Here is a 19973-nt window from a genome sequence, read left to right as displayed (position 1 = left end):
ATCAGAAATTGCCTTTATTCTAATTGTTAGTAAAACAGTTTACAAAAGAAATTGCGGATAAAACTACTCACTCTACTTAACCAATACCCTTCTATATAAAAACTATTGAGTATCAGGCAGTTTACACAAAAGTCTTTTCCATGTTGTAATCGCTTTAATGCGTATAATGATCCTTTATCATAACAGCAAACATAACCAGTTAACAAAAAAGCATCAGATTATTTGTATAAGTTTTTATGTGCTTACTATGTGATGCTATATAATTGTTATTTTAGTTTAAAGACCTGGGTTTCAAACTCCCATATCGTCTGTCTGTTCAGTTTGACATCAAGGTGCGCTACACAGCAATAACACACGTGATTTATAGATTACCCTTCGTTCGTGCATGAACACATGTAAATATTAATTTTACGGATGGGAATCAAATTATGCACCTGTGGTATGTAGTACGCATTAACTTGTTTGTACTTGTTTTCGTGTTTCAAATTATAATCGAAATTAAGGACAATTTAAACATCTTAAGCATATGTGAACATATCAATAGGAAGTTGTTGTATTACATTGTAGTTCTTATCAACGCGTTTAATTTTTTTTTTGTCGAGATATCAAATGTCATCTTTCAACCTAGCGATGATGTTAAACAACTTGTGAGAAAGACCCATTGAGACACAAGTAAAAAATCTACAACTTCTAATTATCGATACATGTAATTTATGATGAATTTGCTTCAAAGTGCGGGGTCAAGAATAAACATCATTATAAGAGTTCTTTTTTGAAATGGTTTTCCAATGCTCGAAATCCCATTAAATCAAATATGGCAACACACACTTGTTTGATATGAAATACATGTCTAGCATTCGTAAGCTTCGAAACTATGCGATAGAAACAACACTCTTCCTTGTGCCTGTGTTTTCTGTTTATGTTTGCATACAAATGACAAACTATGCATTGTACCGTATTACAAGTATACGATTGTATTACAAGTGTTTCAGGTCTTGCCGATGGAAGTAAAAACGGGCATTTTGATGTCAGTGACAGGATGCCATGCCATGAGCAGTTTTTTTCAATTGAAACGGAAACCCACACAGTTTTGTTTTAGACTGAACTATTGTATTACCTTGGCTACTACCGGAAGTACGTTATATCAAATAAGACAGAAGAGAAAAGCTAATGAGTGCATGTGACATCGATTATGTTAATAGCCACTTAGCAATGAGTACAAACGAAATGCATTTCCGATCATTCTCAATGGACTCTTATGCCGATAATAGGTCTTGCGATTCCAGTAAGTTCTAGCTGAATGCATTTGGGACAAAGCTAAAATTTAGGCATAATCGACGCATACAATTAAGTCTTGTAGTCATTAACATGTTCTTTCCGCAATGAAATTCGCTTTTGTAGGCTGTTTAAGATGTCACCGTTTAAAATCCAAAGCATAGCATTGTGGATGTAAATATTTGTTAGTGCGTCAAGGCCTAACACCCAAGAAATAACATCGATGTCATAAAGCACTCATTTGGAAGGGAATTTATTTTATACACGCTTGGTACGAATAGAGATAACTTTCTCTGTTTTTTTTTCAGCATGCCATTAGATTATTCACGCGCATAGAAACTTTAAAACTTAAAATTACCGATTCATTAATATTTTGATGCGTTCATGCATTTGTTTATTGGTAAGCAAAAAGAAATCTGTCTAAATTTGTGTCCAAAAAAATAATCTGAATCATTCATGAGATACAAACCCATTCCAAGAGCAATAATTAGAATATAAGAATAACTTTTCATTACAAATTTGCTCATTTGTAGTTATTGAGTACAAATATTTTTTCAATACCTACTACCATTGTCGTTGTCCTTTAGCCCAAATTATTGTTGCCCGTGTGAAGATGGAGTTCGTGGATGACAGGAAATTAATGTAAGCAAGCAAAGAATAGAAGTGATGTAATATTTCAAAACATTTATAGGACAAGGATAATTATGTAATTTTCACAATAGCCCGCCAGAAATTGTCTAGCTTTAATGTAACAATGCAACAAATTGACCATGGTAATTCCGAATTCCCACAAGGGAAGATAGTGGTTGTACAACACGCAATATATTTACACAGGATCAGGAATCGTCCATGAGTCGGTGTCATAGACCCAAGACAGTTTACTGAATAAATACATAAATGAGGACTCATTCTGGAGTCATGTTTATAATAATTATCGATACAGATAAAATCCTGCATTAAATATCTGGGACAATACTTGACATCGAATAACACGAAGTACGACAGTTCGCGCAACCTTTTGACGGATAAATAACATAATTATCAAAGATAGCTTTGCATTGGACCTATTTCGCCCATTTTTTATGCTATATAAGAATCGTTGAAGTAACAGTCTAGTGTTACATATTAAACAAAGTAATCGTACATTCTTAAGAAATACGTGCGTGTTACACACTACTTTTATTTATGTGATTTTGTTATATAGAACGAAGTTATTATACGTCGCGTTGCTTTTTAAAAGCATCCCACTGGAAATGTCGATGGGATTCAATGAGGTCTTAAATACAACTAGATTATCATTCAAACCCATTTGGAAGATTGGTTGCGGCATATGTCACATATATATATTTTGTCTTGCATAATATAAGATGTGTTTTAAAAAGATTTGTACCTATGGATATGGCTTGTCAATGATTTGTTGTCATCCTAACATGTGTTTGTTAATCCCAAATAATCCGTGTACATATCCTAACAAATGTTTGTCGGCCTTTTTAAAAACCCAGGTGACATTCAATATCGTGAGTCTAAAATAGAAATTGTTTTAAGATAAAACTTGAACACAGTGTGATATTGTATGCTCCTACAACGAGTGAGAAACACGCCCGAAAAGCGCTGCAGACGCTCGTCGATGACGAAGTGTGTTGACAGAAATTCTTAGCATACAAATACCACAAATAATACTTATTTGGGATTTGAACTGTAAATAGTCCGATATGACTCAGACAAACGGTTGCATAATAAATTGTTTTTAGTCAACAAGAAGTTTCCAGCTTTCCAGCTTTACACTAGCCATGATAAATATTGTAATGTGAGACTACTAACCTCTTTAACTGAAGCCGTGTCACAAAGTCATATACCGCTTTTTCGGCTATGTTTAAGGGAAAATAACTGCTGCATCTTTTGGTCGGTTGTGTAAAAGGGCAAAACAAACTCGGGAATGTGTGGGTCACTGGTGATGAAAACGTGTCGTGTATCTGTACCTCACGGTGAGAAATGAGTATTTAGTTCACTCCACATACTTAGAACGGTGTATGTTACTGCAATAAATATGTTCAATTTCAATTTCAAATAACATAAAGAAATGATTTGATAATTTAATATGAAAAGTGAACTGAACACCTATATTTCAAAGTAAATCTACAATTTATCTTTTGGCAATTTTCATTATTTACGTATTTAGCGAAGTAATTTGATCCGATTGCAAGGTTTGTTTTGTTGCCTTTGGGTGTAAATCATTCAATTACTCAAGTCCCCGATTGATTTGTATGGCGTAGAATATTTCAATAATTTATCGGAGCTAAAAGTTGTTCAATGTGACCAATAATCATTAACTGGTAATAAAATATATTGATGACTAAGGAGTTCCACAATGTATGTTCTTTGTATGTTCCTCGGCATATGCAGTAGGTTTTAAATTACATTAAACAAGACAAAAACTTTCCGAAAAACGCATCGCATTGTAATCTACATACAAGGGATCTCGTATTCTCTCTTTCTTTGTCTAGCCAGCACAGGTGTGTAATAGGAGAAATATGTTCTGTGGCAACAGCAAAGATAATTGTCAGTTTTCAATATTAAGTTATCATAAATGTTAAAGGGATTTTGTGTATAATTCTTGTATTAGAAATATGCTCGCAACCTTTGTCAATTTTACAAGCACAAAATAGTAAAAACATTCAACGATCAATCTGATTTATGTATAAAAGACGTATACAGATTAGTATTTGGGTCTTTTTTACTGGCATAACACAACTTTGATCCTCCAATAATGAATTACACTGCTCTACGTAAATAGAGAATATAAATTATCTTAATGTTTGTTCATATAATATAAAATGATTGTACATGACGATATTTTACATAAAAAGCAAAATTTATAGCATTGGGTTGTGTAAAATAGTTTTAAAATAAACATTAATAAATATACTGCAAGCAGTTATTGGTTTCTATTAAAGTAAATCAAAGCGGTCGTATGTCGTGTGACTGACAGGAAATACACCCGCTTGTTAAACTATTAAACGTGGTGTTATCTCGTCGACTGTTTAAACGGAAACGAAACTACTAAGTCCTTAGCAATGTTTGCGCATCGATTATGTTATAACTCAATATTTCATTACTTGACGAATAAAACTAGAAATGTGCCTTATAATTGAATTCTTTAGTGCAAATTGGCATTTAATGAGACACGGCTTGTTGCCCGCAGCTACTGGAGGATGTTCTTCTACCACGATGCGCTAAAGCACCATAGTTGTCATCAGAAGCAATTCCCATTGTGGATAATAGTCGATAGATCTTAAAGTCTAAAATAAATGAGTGCATATACACATAGTCTGACCTGAATTGTATGAATGAAGTATAATCGGGCGACGAACATAATATGTGCATTATTGTTATTACTACAAAAGCTTATCTTACAATGAGATACGGGTATGGTCGAGTGATACTAAGTTTAAACTCTGGCAAAATTTTCTGAGTTACGGGTGGATTTGATGCGAATACATTTTAGAGCTTAAGAAACCACAGTGGAATTTGTAGTGATAATAGGGTTTATATCATAAAACTTGCGTATTCACACTGTGTATATGTGTAAAACAACAATCATGTATAAGATTAATTTTCCACAACCAGAGACGTGGCTGTGAATAACAAATTACAAAAATAACGTCCCTTACAAAATATAATATATCCCTAGTTGAAAATGATATATAAAGTATTTTAAATGCTTATATAAAAAGTAATTCATTTAGTTAACTGTTTTCAAACATTAAAATAGGTGTCGAAAAAGGTAAAATTGCTTACATCTATTATTATTTATTAATTATTGCCCTGAGTTGTACAGTCAGTGTGTATTTAGCAAATTTTACAAAAATTAACAACATGTAAATGCTTCAAACTGGGGTAACAGTACCTGCTAATTTAGTCAAAGAAAAATCCTGATAAAGTGGCGTCTTTCCTTCTTGCAAATTTCGCGGTCATGATTATTTTTCAGCCACGTGGTCTGTCATAAAAAGTCCCTTTTGTTCAATAAGGCACTAAGACATAACAATGAACCTTTTATAAATTTAGATTGCATACCTTGGTTTTGGAAAGCAGCATGCATCTACACGTGGTCTTATTTGGTTTATGTCACCCCCCTCGTATCTGTAAGCCAGAAAACTCGATTCACATTAATTGAGAGAAGGACTGTATACACAGCTTTAGGTAAATTTAACATCTGAAAACGAAACAATAAAATAACGTGTAATAGTTTATTAGTGAAAAAATGAGCACTAAATTGTTGTTTTAGTAGACAAATGCTCCCGATACAATTTGTCAAGCAATTCCTATGCAATAAAAATGCGAAACTGTAAAATAACATTAAACAAAAAAGAAAAATTGGAAATATGATATATATGTTTCTATTAGCTCCATGTAAGTGTGTTTTGAATTTGAACGATATTTTTCTGAAACGCACACCAGACCAGCTGGTAAAAATGACACATTATATAATAACGTCGATTTTCGAAAATGTTTGTTCCACAAATCTGTAAAAATAACCGAGCTAAAAATTATAGCAATTATAGCCCACCTTTGAAGAGGTTTATCGTAAAGTTTTCGTGAAATCGGACCAGCAATCGCAGATAAATATGGCCAAAAATGATTCAATTCTCAACTTATATTATTCGAATATTTTTCAGAGACTTCATTGACGCCAGATATATAATCGATATATATTCGGTAAAAGTGCCTTTTACCATTTTCAAATGCAATAATTATAATATGAGAATACAATTTCATTACAAATGCTCATGTGTAGTTAATTGAGTGCAAATAATTGTTTTATACCTACTAACATTGTCGTTAACCTTTAGCCCAAATAATTGTTACCCATGTGAAGATGGAGTTCATTAATGACAGGAAATTAATGTAAGCAAGCAAAGATTAGAAGTGATGTAATATTGCAATACATTTATAAGACAAGGATAATTACAAAGTCCCTAAACGCGAAGTAATTTTCACAATAGCCCGCAATACATTTACTATCTGTGATGTTACAATGCAACAAATTGACCGTACTAATTCCGAATTCCCACAAGGGAAGATAGTTTCAGTACATCACGTAATATATTTACACAGGATCACGAATCGTTCATGAGTGGGTGGGCTAGGCGAGAATCCAATCGACTATATAGACCCAAGACAGTTTACTGAATAAATACATAAATGAGAACTCATTCCGGAGTCATGTGTATAACAAGTATCGATACAGATAAAATCCTGCATTTAATATCTGTGACAATACTTGACATCGAATAACACGAAGTACGACAGTTCGCGCTACATTTTGACGGATAAATAACATAATCATCAAAAATAGCTTTGAATCGAACTTATTTTGCCCTATTGTAAATTGATATATGTAAAGGACCTTTGAAGTCCAGTCTAGTGTTGTACATTAAAATAAATAATGGTACAGTATAACGAAATACGCGCGTATTACACCCTACTTTTATCATTTGTTATTAACCAGGTTTTCCGAAGGAAAAAACTGGTTATTAGATTGGCGAATGCGGGCGGGCTGGCTGGCTGGCTGGCTGGCTGGCGGGCTGGCGGGCGGGCGGAACAAGCTTGTCCGGGCCATAACTATGTCGTTCGTTGTCAGATTTTAAAATCATTTGGCACATTTGTTCAGCATCATTGGACGGTGTGTCGCGCGAAATAATTACGTCGATATCTCCAAGGTCAAGGTCACACTTTGAGTTCAAAGGTCCAAAATGGCCATAAATGAGCTTGTCCTGGCCATAACTATGTCATTCATTGTGAGATTTTAAAATCATTTGGCACATTTGTTCACCATCATGGGACGGTGTGTCGCACGAAAGAATCACGTCAATATCTCCAATGTCAAGGTCGCCACGACTAAAAATAGATTTTTTTAAAAACAAACTTACAAAGGGGGTTAATTTTGTTTGTTCATTTCAAAAGTTCAGTTTGAGTTTTCTCCCTTTATCAGATTTTTTTTTTCACAATGAAAACCTGGTTTTGTGACAATTTTGTCCCTTGTATAGAACTCCGATCAAAGTTATTATACATCTCGTCGCTTTTTATAAACAGCCCACTAGAAATGTCGACATGATTCAATAAGGTCTGAAATACAACTAGATTATCATTCAAAACCATTTGAAAGACTGGTTGTGGTATATGTCACATATATTTATTTTATCTTGCACGATATAAGATGTGTTTTAAAAAGATATGTACCTATGAATATTGTCAATGATTTGTTGTCATCCTAATAAGTGTTTGATAATATTCTTCATTCTATTCACACCACTCATGAGGAAGTCATTGACTCAATAAAATGCCTTAAGATTGGAAAAGCTTCTGGTCCTGATGGAAGAGATAATCACATTCTCAAAGAGGCAATGTATCAATAAAGTCATCCATTGTGTGATTTGTTTAATTCTTGTCTTCGCTCCTGCAAAATGCCTGCTTGTTGGAAAATTGCAAATGTGTGCCCGGTTTTCAAAAAGGGTAATCCAGCCTTAACGTCAAACTACCGACCTTTTTCACTCCTTAATACTACTGAGAAGGTCTTTGAGAGAATAGTACACAAACACATTTTTAATTTCTTGAATGCTAATTCATTCTTTGCGCCCAATCAATCTGGTTTCTTGCCTGGTGATTCGACTGTTAACCAACTAACATATATCTATAATACTTTTTGCAGAGCGCTAGACAATGGCCTAGAGTTTAGAGTTGTATTTTTTTGATATAAGTAAAGCTTTTGACAGAGTATGGCACAAAGGTGTATTATTCAAACTTCAACAAGCAGGCATCCGAAGAAATTTATTATCTTTTTTGTCAAATTATCTTTCCGATCGCAAACAGAAAGTAATTTTACCAGGAGCGCACTCGAATCTTACTGAAATAGTGCCGGCGTCCCTAAAGGTTCTATGTTAGGCCCTCTCATGTTTCTAGTGTATATAAATGATATAATAACTGATATACAAGCACAAATCCACTTGTTCGCGGATGATACCAGTCTTTTTATGGTCGTAAACTCACCAAACGAAACTGCAGCCATTTTACAATCCGATATTGATAAAATCTCTATGTGGGCAGATAAATAGTTAGTAAGCTTCAACCCCTCTAAATATGAATCAATGTTTTTATAAGACCAATTCTTGAATATTCTGACACTGTTTTTGATAATTGTACACTATATGAAAAAGATGAACTTTAAAAAATCCTTACTGAAGCCGCGCGAATAACATCTGGATGCACACGTCAAGTCTCAATTGAAGACCTTTAAATGAGCTAGGGTGGGACACCATCAGCCAACGCAGATGCAAACACAAATTAATATTAATGTATAAAATGAATTACACCAATGTCCCAAACTATATGCAATCTCTCTTGCCTCCAACAGTGGGTTCACGTAACAATTACTCTATAAGAAATTCATCACATTTACAAACAAGTCAAGCTAAAACATCATTATATTCAAGTTCTTTCTTACCATCTACTGTATCAGAATGGAATCGTCTCTCCGACGACATCAAAAATGCTGAAAGCGCTCCATTCTTTCAAAAGACTAATTAACAGTGATCGCCCGATTTCAAATCCTTTATTTTCATATGGCGAAAGGCGCTTTCAAATGTTACATACGCGTTTAAGAACGGAGTGTAGCGCTCTTAATGCTCATCTTTTCAGCCGCAACATAATCACATCGCCTCTATGTCAATGTGGACTTCACGAAACTACGTCACACTACTTTCTTGAATGCAATCAGTATATACACATTCGTGATGAACTCATTAATACAAAATCAATGTATTCTGCCCCATGCATCGATTCTATTATATATGGAGACGCATCACGCGACTACTTAACCAATACTAAAATAGCTGATGCAGTTCACAAATTTATTATAAATAGTAAGCGATTTGATACGTAACTATGCTACAGAACGATTCACATACTTCTTTTTCTTTCTCGCTCGAGCTCAACAAGTCTTCACAAACATCTTTCTTTCCTTTCCTAACCTTTCTCTTTATTTCGCACATTTCTCAAATATGTCAACATATTAATTTTATTAAGCAAGTATAATTCTATAAATAGAGTTTCTTTGTATCAACATATTGTTCACTTTGCCTTGCATAGCCAATTATGACCGTCAACATGTAACGTTTCATATAGCAAGGGAGAAGAACCATATAAGACTGTGTCTTTCGTTCTAATCCTTTTCGAACATGAAAGTATGAGTATTGTGTATGATATTCTATGTATAAATAATGTCAACTTGTTTGAAATAAATATGTTTAAACTAATATGTGTTTATTAATCCCAAATAATCCGTGTACATATCCTAACAAATGTGTGATGGACTGTAAAGAAACCTTGGTGACATTCAATATCGTGAGTCTACAATAGATAAAATTGTTCTAAGATAAAACTCGAACAAAGTGTGATATTATTTGCTTCTACAACGAGTGAGAAAAACGCCCGAAAAGCGCTGCAGACGATCGTCGATGAAGAAGTGTGTTGACAGAAATTCTTAGCATACAAAGACCACAAATAATACTCCTTTGGGATTTGAACTGTAAATATTCTGATATGTCTCAGGCAAAAGGTTGCATAATAAATTGTTTTTAGTCAACACAAAGTTCCCAGCTTTACACAAGCCATGATAAATTGTGTAATGAGAGCCCACTAACCTCTTTAACTGAAGCCATGTCACAAAGTCATATACCAATTTTTCGGCTATGTTTAAGGGAAAATAACTGCTGCATCTTTTGGTCGGTTGTGTAAAAGGGCAAAACAAACTCGGGAATGTGTGGGTCACTGGTGATGAAAACGTGTCGTGTATCTGCACCTCACGATGAGAGATGAGTAATTAGTTCACTCCACAAAGTTAGAACGGTTTATGCTACTGCAATAAATACATTCAATTTCAAATAACTTGAAGAAATGTTTTGATAATTTAATATGAAAAGTGAACTGAACACATATATTTTAAAGTATACCTACAATTTATCTTTTGGAAATGTTCATTATTTACGTATTTAGCGAAGTAATTTGATCCGATTGCAAGGTTTGTTTTGTTGCTTTTGGGTGTAAATCATTCAATTACTCAAGTCCCCGATTGATGTGTATGGCGTAGAATATTTCAATAAATTATCGGAGCTAAAAGTTGTTCAATGTGACCAATAATCATTAACTGGTAATAAAATATATTGATGGCTAAGGAGTTCCACAATGTATGTTCTTTGTATGTTCCTCGGCATATGCAATAGGTTTTGATACTATTTAAATTACATTAAACAAGACAAAAGCTTTCCGGAAAAACGCATCGCATTGTAATCTACATACAAAGGATCTCGTTTTCTCTCTTTCTTTGTCTAGCCAACACAGGTGTGTAATATGAGAAATTTTTTATTTGACAACAGCAAAGATAATTGTCAGTTTTCAATATTAAGTTATCATTGAACAGAACAGAACAGAATATTTATTTTGACTTAAGCATAACAAGCTTATTGTCATATACAAATGCATGATAATTTTACAGACATGCGTGCTGAATATAAATAATTACAATGTTCAAATTACATACATCAATTAATAAATCACTTATCACTGGAGAGTGAGAGTGTTCTAATTACAAGTTATAATGTGACATGGAATAAATATCTAGTTATCACTGCATTTGATACATCCATGGTTTACAAACAATATATAACAAGCATAATACACTCAATTGTTAGTATAAGCTAAAGTTCTTTTTAACATATCATGTGATAATAAACAAATTGCTCTTTTTTTACATGTTATCATAAATGTTAAAAGAATTTTGTGTATAATTCTTGTATTAGAAATATGCTCGCAACCTTTGTTACTCGTTCTGCTCAGCAGATATAAAATGGAAACGGACGTTACTCAATTTTACAAGCAAACAATAGTAAAAACATTCAACGATCAAGCTGAATTATGTATAAAAGACATATACAGATTAGTATTTGTTTTTTTTTCTGGCATAACACAACTTTGATCAAACACTAATGAATTCACATCGTTTTACGTCAATAAAGAATATATCTTGATGTTTGTTCAAATAATATAAAATGATTGTACATGATGATATTTACATAAAAGGCAAAAATTATAAAATTGGATTGTATAAAATATTTTTAAATAAACATTAATAAATATATTGCAAGCAATGATTGGTTTCTATTTAAGTAATTCAAAGCGGTCGTATGGCATGTGGCTGACATGAAATACAAAGCACCTACTTGTTGGACTGTTCATCGTGGTGTTATGTCGTAAACTGTTTAAACGGGAACGTAACTACTAAGTCCTTAGCAATGTTTGCGCATCGATTATGTTATAACTCAATATTTCATTACTTAACGATAAAAAATAGAAACGTGCCTTATGATTAAATTCTTAAGTGCAAATTGGAATTTAATGAGACTCGGCTGGTTGCTCGCAGCTATTGAAGGATGTTCTTGTATAACGATGCACTAAAGCACCATAGCTGTTATCAGAAGCAATTCCCATTGTGGATAATAGTCGATAGATCTTAAAGTCTAAAATAAATGGGTACATATACACATAGTCTGGCCTGAATTGTATGAATGAAGTATAATCGGGTGACGAACATAATATGTGTATTATTGTTACTACTACAAAAGCTTATCTTACAAGGAGATACGGGTATGTTCGAGTGACATTGAGTTTAAACTCTGGCAATAATTTTCTGACTGACTTAGCGCTTCAGAAACAACAGTGGGACTTGTAGTGATAATACGATTTATATCCTAAAACTTGCGTATTCACACTGTGTATATGTGTAAAATAACAAACATGTAATAAGATAAATTTTCCACAACCAGAGACGTGGATGTTAATAACAAATTACAAAATAAACGTTACTTTCAAAATTAACTATTTCAATTATTGATAATGATATAAAAACTTATTTTAAATGCTTACATAAAAGCCATATATGTATTAAACTGTTTTCAAACATTAAAATTGTTGTCCAAACAGATAAAATTGCTTACATCTATAATTACCTCGGTATTCAACAAAATTATTGCCCGGAGTTGTACAGTCAGTGTGTATTTAACCAATTTTCACACAGATTCACACTATGAAAATGCTTAAAACTGCGGAAATCATACACATACTAATTTAGTGAAAGAAAAATGCTGACAAAGTGACACATTTCCTTTTTAAGTAGAACTATTTTGCAAATGATCGTGGTCTGTCGTAAAAAGTCCTTTTTGTTTAAAAAGGCACTAGGGCATAACAATGGACATTTCAGAAATTTTGGTTGAATAACTTGTTTTTAAAAAGAATCTCAGGTCATGCATCTACACGTGGTCTTTTCTTGTTCATGTCACCCCTCGTATCTGTTAGTCAGAAAACTCGATTTACCTTAATTGAGAGAAGGGCGGAATACAAAGCTGGAGGTATATTTGAAATCTGAAAACGAAAAAAACAACAAACGTAAAACAGTTTATTAGTGAAAAAATAGCGTTTGTTTGTGGTCGAAGATTGTATATAAATGTATCAGCAAGCTAAATGACCTCAATATCAAAATTCAGATATTTATATGCACAGTATCACATAAAAAAACTTGGTGGAGAAGAGCAGTCTCTTAAACTAAGTGACTATAATTGTTATCACATTTAGAAGTTAGTCTTGAATTTCAATGCATTCGTTTTAATAGATTTGTTTAAATGGTATACAACATATCCTGTCATACAATGCTGATGTTAAGGCACACATAAATGTACATTTCACAATGACTCTCGTATAGTTTTATTTTCAGCTATATGCAAGTGTTTCAATTGAAATGGGCTATATCAAATGTGAGAACAACTTTCAAGGTACTTGAAACAACAAAACTGTCATTAAACACGCCGAAAATCTATCCTGAACACACAATAACAATACATACAGAATAGAAATGTGCTGAGAGGACCAAATACTACCGCCTAAAGGCTATTGTTATGCATTTCTTACAAATACAAACGGGACCATGGACAGGGGAAACACTGATTGCGATTCAATTGGATATGTATATTATATAGTTTCCAACGAAAGGTTGTAATAGTATTATTAAATCAGAATGCATAGGTCCCTAGCATGACCAACTGAGAACCAAAGAAACTTAACTCCTATTTGATTATTTCGTTATGTGTTTAAACCCATTTAACATTTGTTTATATTAAAAAGGTTCTGAGCAAGTTAAATGACAATTAAATGACATGATCTAGAATTTTAAAATTATATCAATATAGCTATATATAAAAATGTTCATCCCAATGATACATTTCCGAACTCAATTGAGGTATCATGCGAACACATTTTTGAAGCCAATTTGATGTTGATTGGAAAAAATGCGACTTTCTGTGTTCATAAGCCTCTTCTTTAATTTGACCTGGTGACATTGTTTTTGAACCAACGATGTTTGAAACTCCTATAATTAATGCAAATGGTTAAACTAGATATCATGAAGATTTGGGAATAATAACGGTCTCTTGGGAGTTCACATGGTTGCGCCCGACGCACGATGGATAAAAAATACACGCGAATACTCACCATGGAAACGTCGTGTTCATGTGAGCCCTAGACAATAGACACGTTTTGCTCTCGATTGAACAAAGGCATAAACATTACTTCGTTTAGGTGAAAAGTGATACAAGGACACACTTAAGTTTAAAATCGAACAGATATTCATCAAACATTACACATTTACAAATCGTGTGTCACTAATAAAGCAATCCGCTGTGCATTACAGGGAAAACTGGTTACTATTTCAAATCAGATTGATCGGAGAGACCACAAATACATCAATAGAATAAACGAATGCCCCCGATACAATTTGCCAAGCAATGCCAATGCAATAACGAATGAGAAACTGTAAAATAACGTTAAACAAAGAATAGAAATGGCAATATGATACATAATTTTTATGTAGCTCTATGTAAATGTGTTTTGCATTAAGGCGATATTTTTCTGAAACCCACACCGGACCAGCTGTTAAAAATGACACAGTATATATTAACTTCGATTTTCGAATATGTTCCACAAATCTGAAAAGATAACTAAGCTGACCATTATAGTAATACTAGCCCACTTTTGAAGAGGTTTATCGTAAAGTCTTTTTGAGATCGGACCAGCAGTCGCATATAAATATGGCCAAAAATGAATACGTTCTCAACTTATTTTAGTGTAACATTAGTTTGAGAGAATCCATTGACGCCAGATATATAATCATTACACACAATGTTTAGTATTTACATGTAAGCTTCACATGGAGTCTAGCCGGCTGGTTCCGAGAAAAAAAACAGAAAAGAAAGATGTATTGATGAACGAAACGACGGAACAATTAGGACCGTCTGCTCCACACATATTTTGTTTAGGAGTACAATAAATTAATATTCCAAATTTGAGCCCTACCTTCTCGTCCTTTAAAACAGCGTGATGCGTTATTTATGGAAATAGATCATTTCCTTACTACAGATTAAATGTGAAATCAGAGTGGCTATCCAAACAATTAAACAACAATGTTGATGTCCACTTAATGGCATCTTTGACCATTAGCATACTATGTCTAGATGGTTCAGAACGTCGACGAATACTTTGAACCAGAAAGCTACATCGATTGTTTGCTCCTGCGACTGTTTTTCGCATTTCTTTGTCTCATCTTTCCATGACAGCCTGCAAAAATGAGGATAAGGACTAGTAGACAAGACTATGCTGGAGATTACAAGATGTGCATTACATTGAAACAGGTGATCCACCATAACTGAGTCTCTTCTGTGACACATTGTTGTTCCAAAACGACATGCATCGAAAAGTAATAACTTATCAGCAAGCTTATTATAGAGATTGCTGATTTATCATTAGTATACTAAAATTAATTATTTGTGAATGAGTTCATTCTGTTCTGCATAGTCTGCATTGTCTGTGAAGATGATAAAACACATATTAAAATGCAATAATATTTTTATAGTGAAATGTATCAAATATTCTTATATTATTATCACACAACTGCATATTAGAGAGTTTTACTCTCCTTCCGTTGTATAAGATTAGTTTCCCAAAGATTTGCAGAAAATTCCTTTAATCGTGCTTATTTTAGCACTGAATTATAAACTGAAAACTAATCCTTGATTGGAACGTACTTTTTGTCAATTCCAGTTAAAGACCGTTTGACTATAAGACCAGGCTGCCCAACTTCTCTAAATTTATTCGTATTGACGATCTCATAAGAGGGTATAAATCCACATCAAACATACAAAATAACCATGGGAACCAAAATTATGTTCAGATAATGTTCACCTATGTATCCCGATTCAGTACCTTAAACACAGAGGTCGTCTTTAGTAGGTTCATATCATAACATGAATGATGTTGACTAGAAGAGATGTACTGAATTTGTTTAAAACAAACATATTAACATATATAAATCAATGTAAAAAAGTTTAAATATCAAAAGCCGAAGCTACTTTATAATCAAATTGCCATTCTATGGCGCTCTGGAAAATAGTTCAGACTGCGAACAGCTTATAAAGATGGGTACGAATATTTTTTCGTACTGAACATGCATACAACATGTATAATATATTCATAATATTATTTGAAAACAACACCGTCTGAAAAAAGTCAGGAATTTTATTTTCTCCTCCATCCGTTTTTTTCTATCCATCTGATTAAAAAAGACAGGAATTGTGTTTTCTCATGTATTTCTGTATCCGTTGTTGAACATAAACTCGCTTTGATGTCGGTAAACCGAAGACATATAAAATGGTAATTTCTAGTTGCATCGACCCACCACTCCTTTGCTTAATAAAAAACACGTGCCAGATTCAGTGTATTGTATTTAAGACAAATTATGAGCTTAAGGTAATTTAGTTTTAACTGTTAAATACAGTTTGTGAAAAAAATATGTTAGGCCTAAACAACTTAAGGATGATTTTTTCGAATCCCATATTATTGGTAAGGGTGTCATCTCAGTTGTGTTCTTTATGTGTCAGCATAATGAATGTGTTCGTAAATTAAAAAAGATCATGTGTTTCAATATCACCAAAAAGTGCCTCATGTCAAAATCATAGAAAATTTATTACATTTACTTTTTATGTCGCACATTTTTTAATTACGTTTGATGAGAGCATAATTCAAATAGAAAAGGTGCGTCACATATAAGCTCGAGATTATGTACACAAGTCTTTTATGACTTAAAACATAATGAATCAATTTGCTGGAAACTCGTGACTTTAAAATTCCCTTATCGCCATAATGTTCAGTAATATATCAACAGTCTAAAGGTGCGAGTTTAATATGCTTGATTTATAGGTCATTTGTGGTCCGCTCACGAACATTGCTTATGATACATTTTACGTAGGCAGTGTAACTTGGGTTTGTTTATTTTTTAAGTTGTAGCCAAAAGCCTATGTCAATCTATAGATCTCCTGCCCTGCAATGCGTTTGCAAAATCGTATGTTTTTTTATACTTAAATACAATTTGTGAGGTAACCTCAGACAATTTATTCATATTAATCTACATTGTAGAGTATTTTTGTGGATACAACAAATCATTAACGCGGAAATAACTTCACAACATCGCAAACGATATTTTGATTTGCTGACTGATCTAAATGGCTTCCAGGCAAAACATAGCTGCAACACATTAAAGTACAGTCCTATTTGATAGCAGAATAAAGCAACGTAAGCAATCAATTATGTTCTATAAATTTGTATATATTGCGCATTAATATAATCGAAAGACACAGTTGTTTGTTGTTTTACTTCGAGAGTAATATTGTTCATGTACTAAATTAACGCAATATAAAATTAATAAATTAGACAACAAACTAACGAACTGATATTAAATAATAAAACAACGCATTTGTTTTCAAATATCATAAATAACATGAATTATTTTGGGTATTAATTACCTGACTATACCGCAATATTTTACCTCCTTGACCATTGTGCAATAATTAGTTACTATTATTGCGAATTAATTGTTGGTCGGATTTATCAACCCACAGTTAAGAATCTTCAAGAATTAATCGCCATAACTAGCGACATCTATTTATCATTGAATTATGTCATTAAAACAATTCTGATAAAACCCGCGATGTGAAACAAGTTTTTGTTTACGTTTGTTAACACTTTCCTGTATTCTAATTGCGGAGAAGCCTGCCAATAATTACTCCCCTGATTTGATTAAATATAATTACATGTTTAGGCATTAAGGCTTAAATGTTAAAGTCATTAGAAGTCGGAGCCCTATCATTTACATGTTTAGTTATCAAAAGCACTGCGCTCTTTTTTATGAACCAAACTTATCAAAATAACATTTTTTTTTCAAACTTAAACAAAACTCCATTTATGTTACAATTTGGATGATAATATTTAACTAACGACGCTAAATTTGTTAAAGAATATTTTGGTTTATGCTCGTGAAATACAAGCATGGTGAATATATGTATCATGTAGCATTTATGGGACAATCCATACTTTAATGAAATATGCTTTTTCTGATTTCAAGTAGGCTTGTTCGATTTGGTTAAAATTTCAGTATATTTACACAGGAACACTGCATCCGACATGAGTGGGTGGTGTATGAGAAAATCCAATCGAACTAATGGACCAGATGGAATATACAGTTACAAAACTAATTAAGGAACTGGATTTAATACGGATGTAAACCTTTGAAATTGAATGCCACAATTAATACCAGTTCGTTTGACAGTTGATATCGGTTTTTGTGGAAACATGTCGGACACGACGTCGTGTATTAGAGTGACTGTTGCAATGTATGAAATGTAAAGATATAACGTCAACAACTGGGTTAAAGTGTTCGTTATTGCGGCTTCTGACTAAAACTACGATGCATCCTATTCAAAAATTGCAACTAAACTTTACCAATGCCTTTTTACATTAAACAAGAAAATTGTGCAGTAAACATGCAATTCCCTGTATCGCTTTATTACGTAGTATGATCCTTTATCAGAACAAGTTAGCAAAGTTAATAATAACAACACATCATATGAAGTGTATGAATTGTGTGACTCCAGATTTATATGTGCTTAATATGCAATAGTATGTATGAGTTTTGTTGAGACCCCGGATTTCAATATCGTCTGGCGGTTCAATATTACATCAAAGAGCGCTCTTAACAAATCAGATACGGGATTTACGGTATACCAGTCGTTCGTGTAAGAACACAAGTCTTAAAGGGACTGTCAACCACGAATGACGAAAAAAGAAAAGTTCTAAAATACTGTATCTTTTTACAATTATTAGTTTATATTGATTAAAATATTATCACTGGTATATTACATTACTTGAAAAAAGTTCATATTTTCAGTATATTCGGTGATAAAATTTCGCTATGTGAAATCGAGTGTACATCGCGAAAATAGGTGACATAACGATATACACACTATAAATAACGCAAGAAGATTGATCATTTTATGTATAAAATATATTAAATTCACTACGCATGCACGATTCGCATTCCTGAGTTTACCACGTGACGATGATGATCAATCTACTGGCGTTATTTATAGTTAACTGGTAGTTACCTGGTAGACCTACCCAGTAAAATGTATCACCGAATATACTGAAAATATGAAACTTTAACAACTTTTTTTTAAGTAATGTAATATACCAGTCGTGATTTTTTAATCAATATTAACTAATTATTGTAAAACAATACGATATTTTACAACTTTTCTTTTCTTCGTCGTCGTGGTTGACAGTGCCTTTAATAAGAATTAAACTAATCGCATGTTATATAAATTTCGCATTAACCTGTGAATATATGATTACGCGTACCAAATTAAAATAAACAACCACTGACAACCCTATCAATCAATCAAGGATCTTATAAATATTTTAGAAATATAAATATCATATTTTCCTTATTAAAGGGGCATTTTAACGTTTTGGTAAATTGACAAAATTAACAAAATTGTTTCAGAGTCGCACATTTTCGTTGTAGTTATATTTCTGAGGAAACAGTAATACTGAACATTTACCATGCTTTAAAATATCCATTATATGCATCTTTTGACAATTTAAAACCTGAAAATTATAAAGCGTTGCAACGCGATACGATTGAATAATTTGGAGAGTTCTGTTTTTGTCGTTATATTTTGGGATACTACAAGAATTGCATATATATGGTATAAAGTACATCACTGATTGTGTGAGCACGTATGGCCGAGTGGTCGAAGTGATAGACTTTTACTCCAGGGATCAGTGGTTCGAGCCCTCTTGAGGGGGACTTTTCTTTCTTTAATTTTATTCTTGTTTATTTTACTGATGCCTTTTAGGTCCAATGTTAACACTTATCAATATAGCATTTACTGACAAACGTCAATACATGTACATGCCAAAATCTGTGAAAAGGCCCCTTGAACACTGTATAGTGTAGTTTTTCTATATATCAAACATCAACTTCTTACCTAGATTGGATGAACAATTTGTTAGAAAGACCAATTTAAACAAACATCAATTATCTGCAACCTTTCATTATTGATATATGCAATTCATGATGCAGTTCAAACTGTATTAATAAAGTTTGCTCGTAGACGTAATAGATGATGTATAACAGGTTAATTGAGCTTACAAGCATATGTATGTTTTACACCGTACGTATTATTTTTCTTTGGTATTAGATGAAC

This window comes from Dreissena polymorpha, chromosome 3 (assembly GCF_020536995.1).
Source record: "Dreissena polymorpha isolate Duluth1 chromosome 3, UMN_Dpol_1.0, whole genome shotgun sequence".
Taxonomy (NCBI): domain Eukaryota; kingdom Metazoa; phylum Mollusca; class Bivalvia; order Myida; family Dreissenidae; genus Dreissena; species Dreissena polymorpha.
This window is presented reverse-complemented; position numbering follows the sequence as displayed.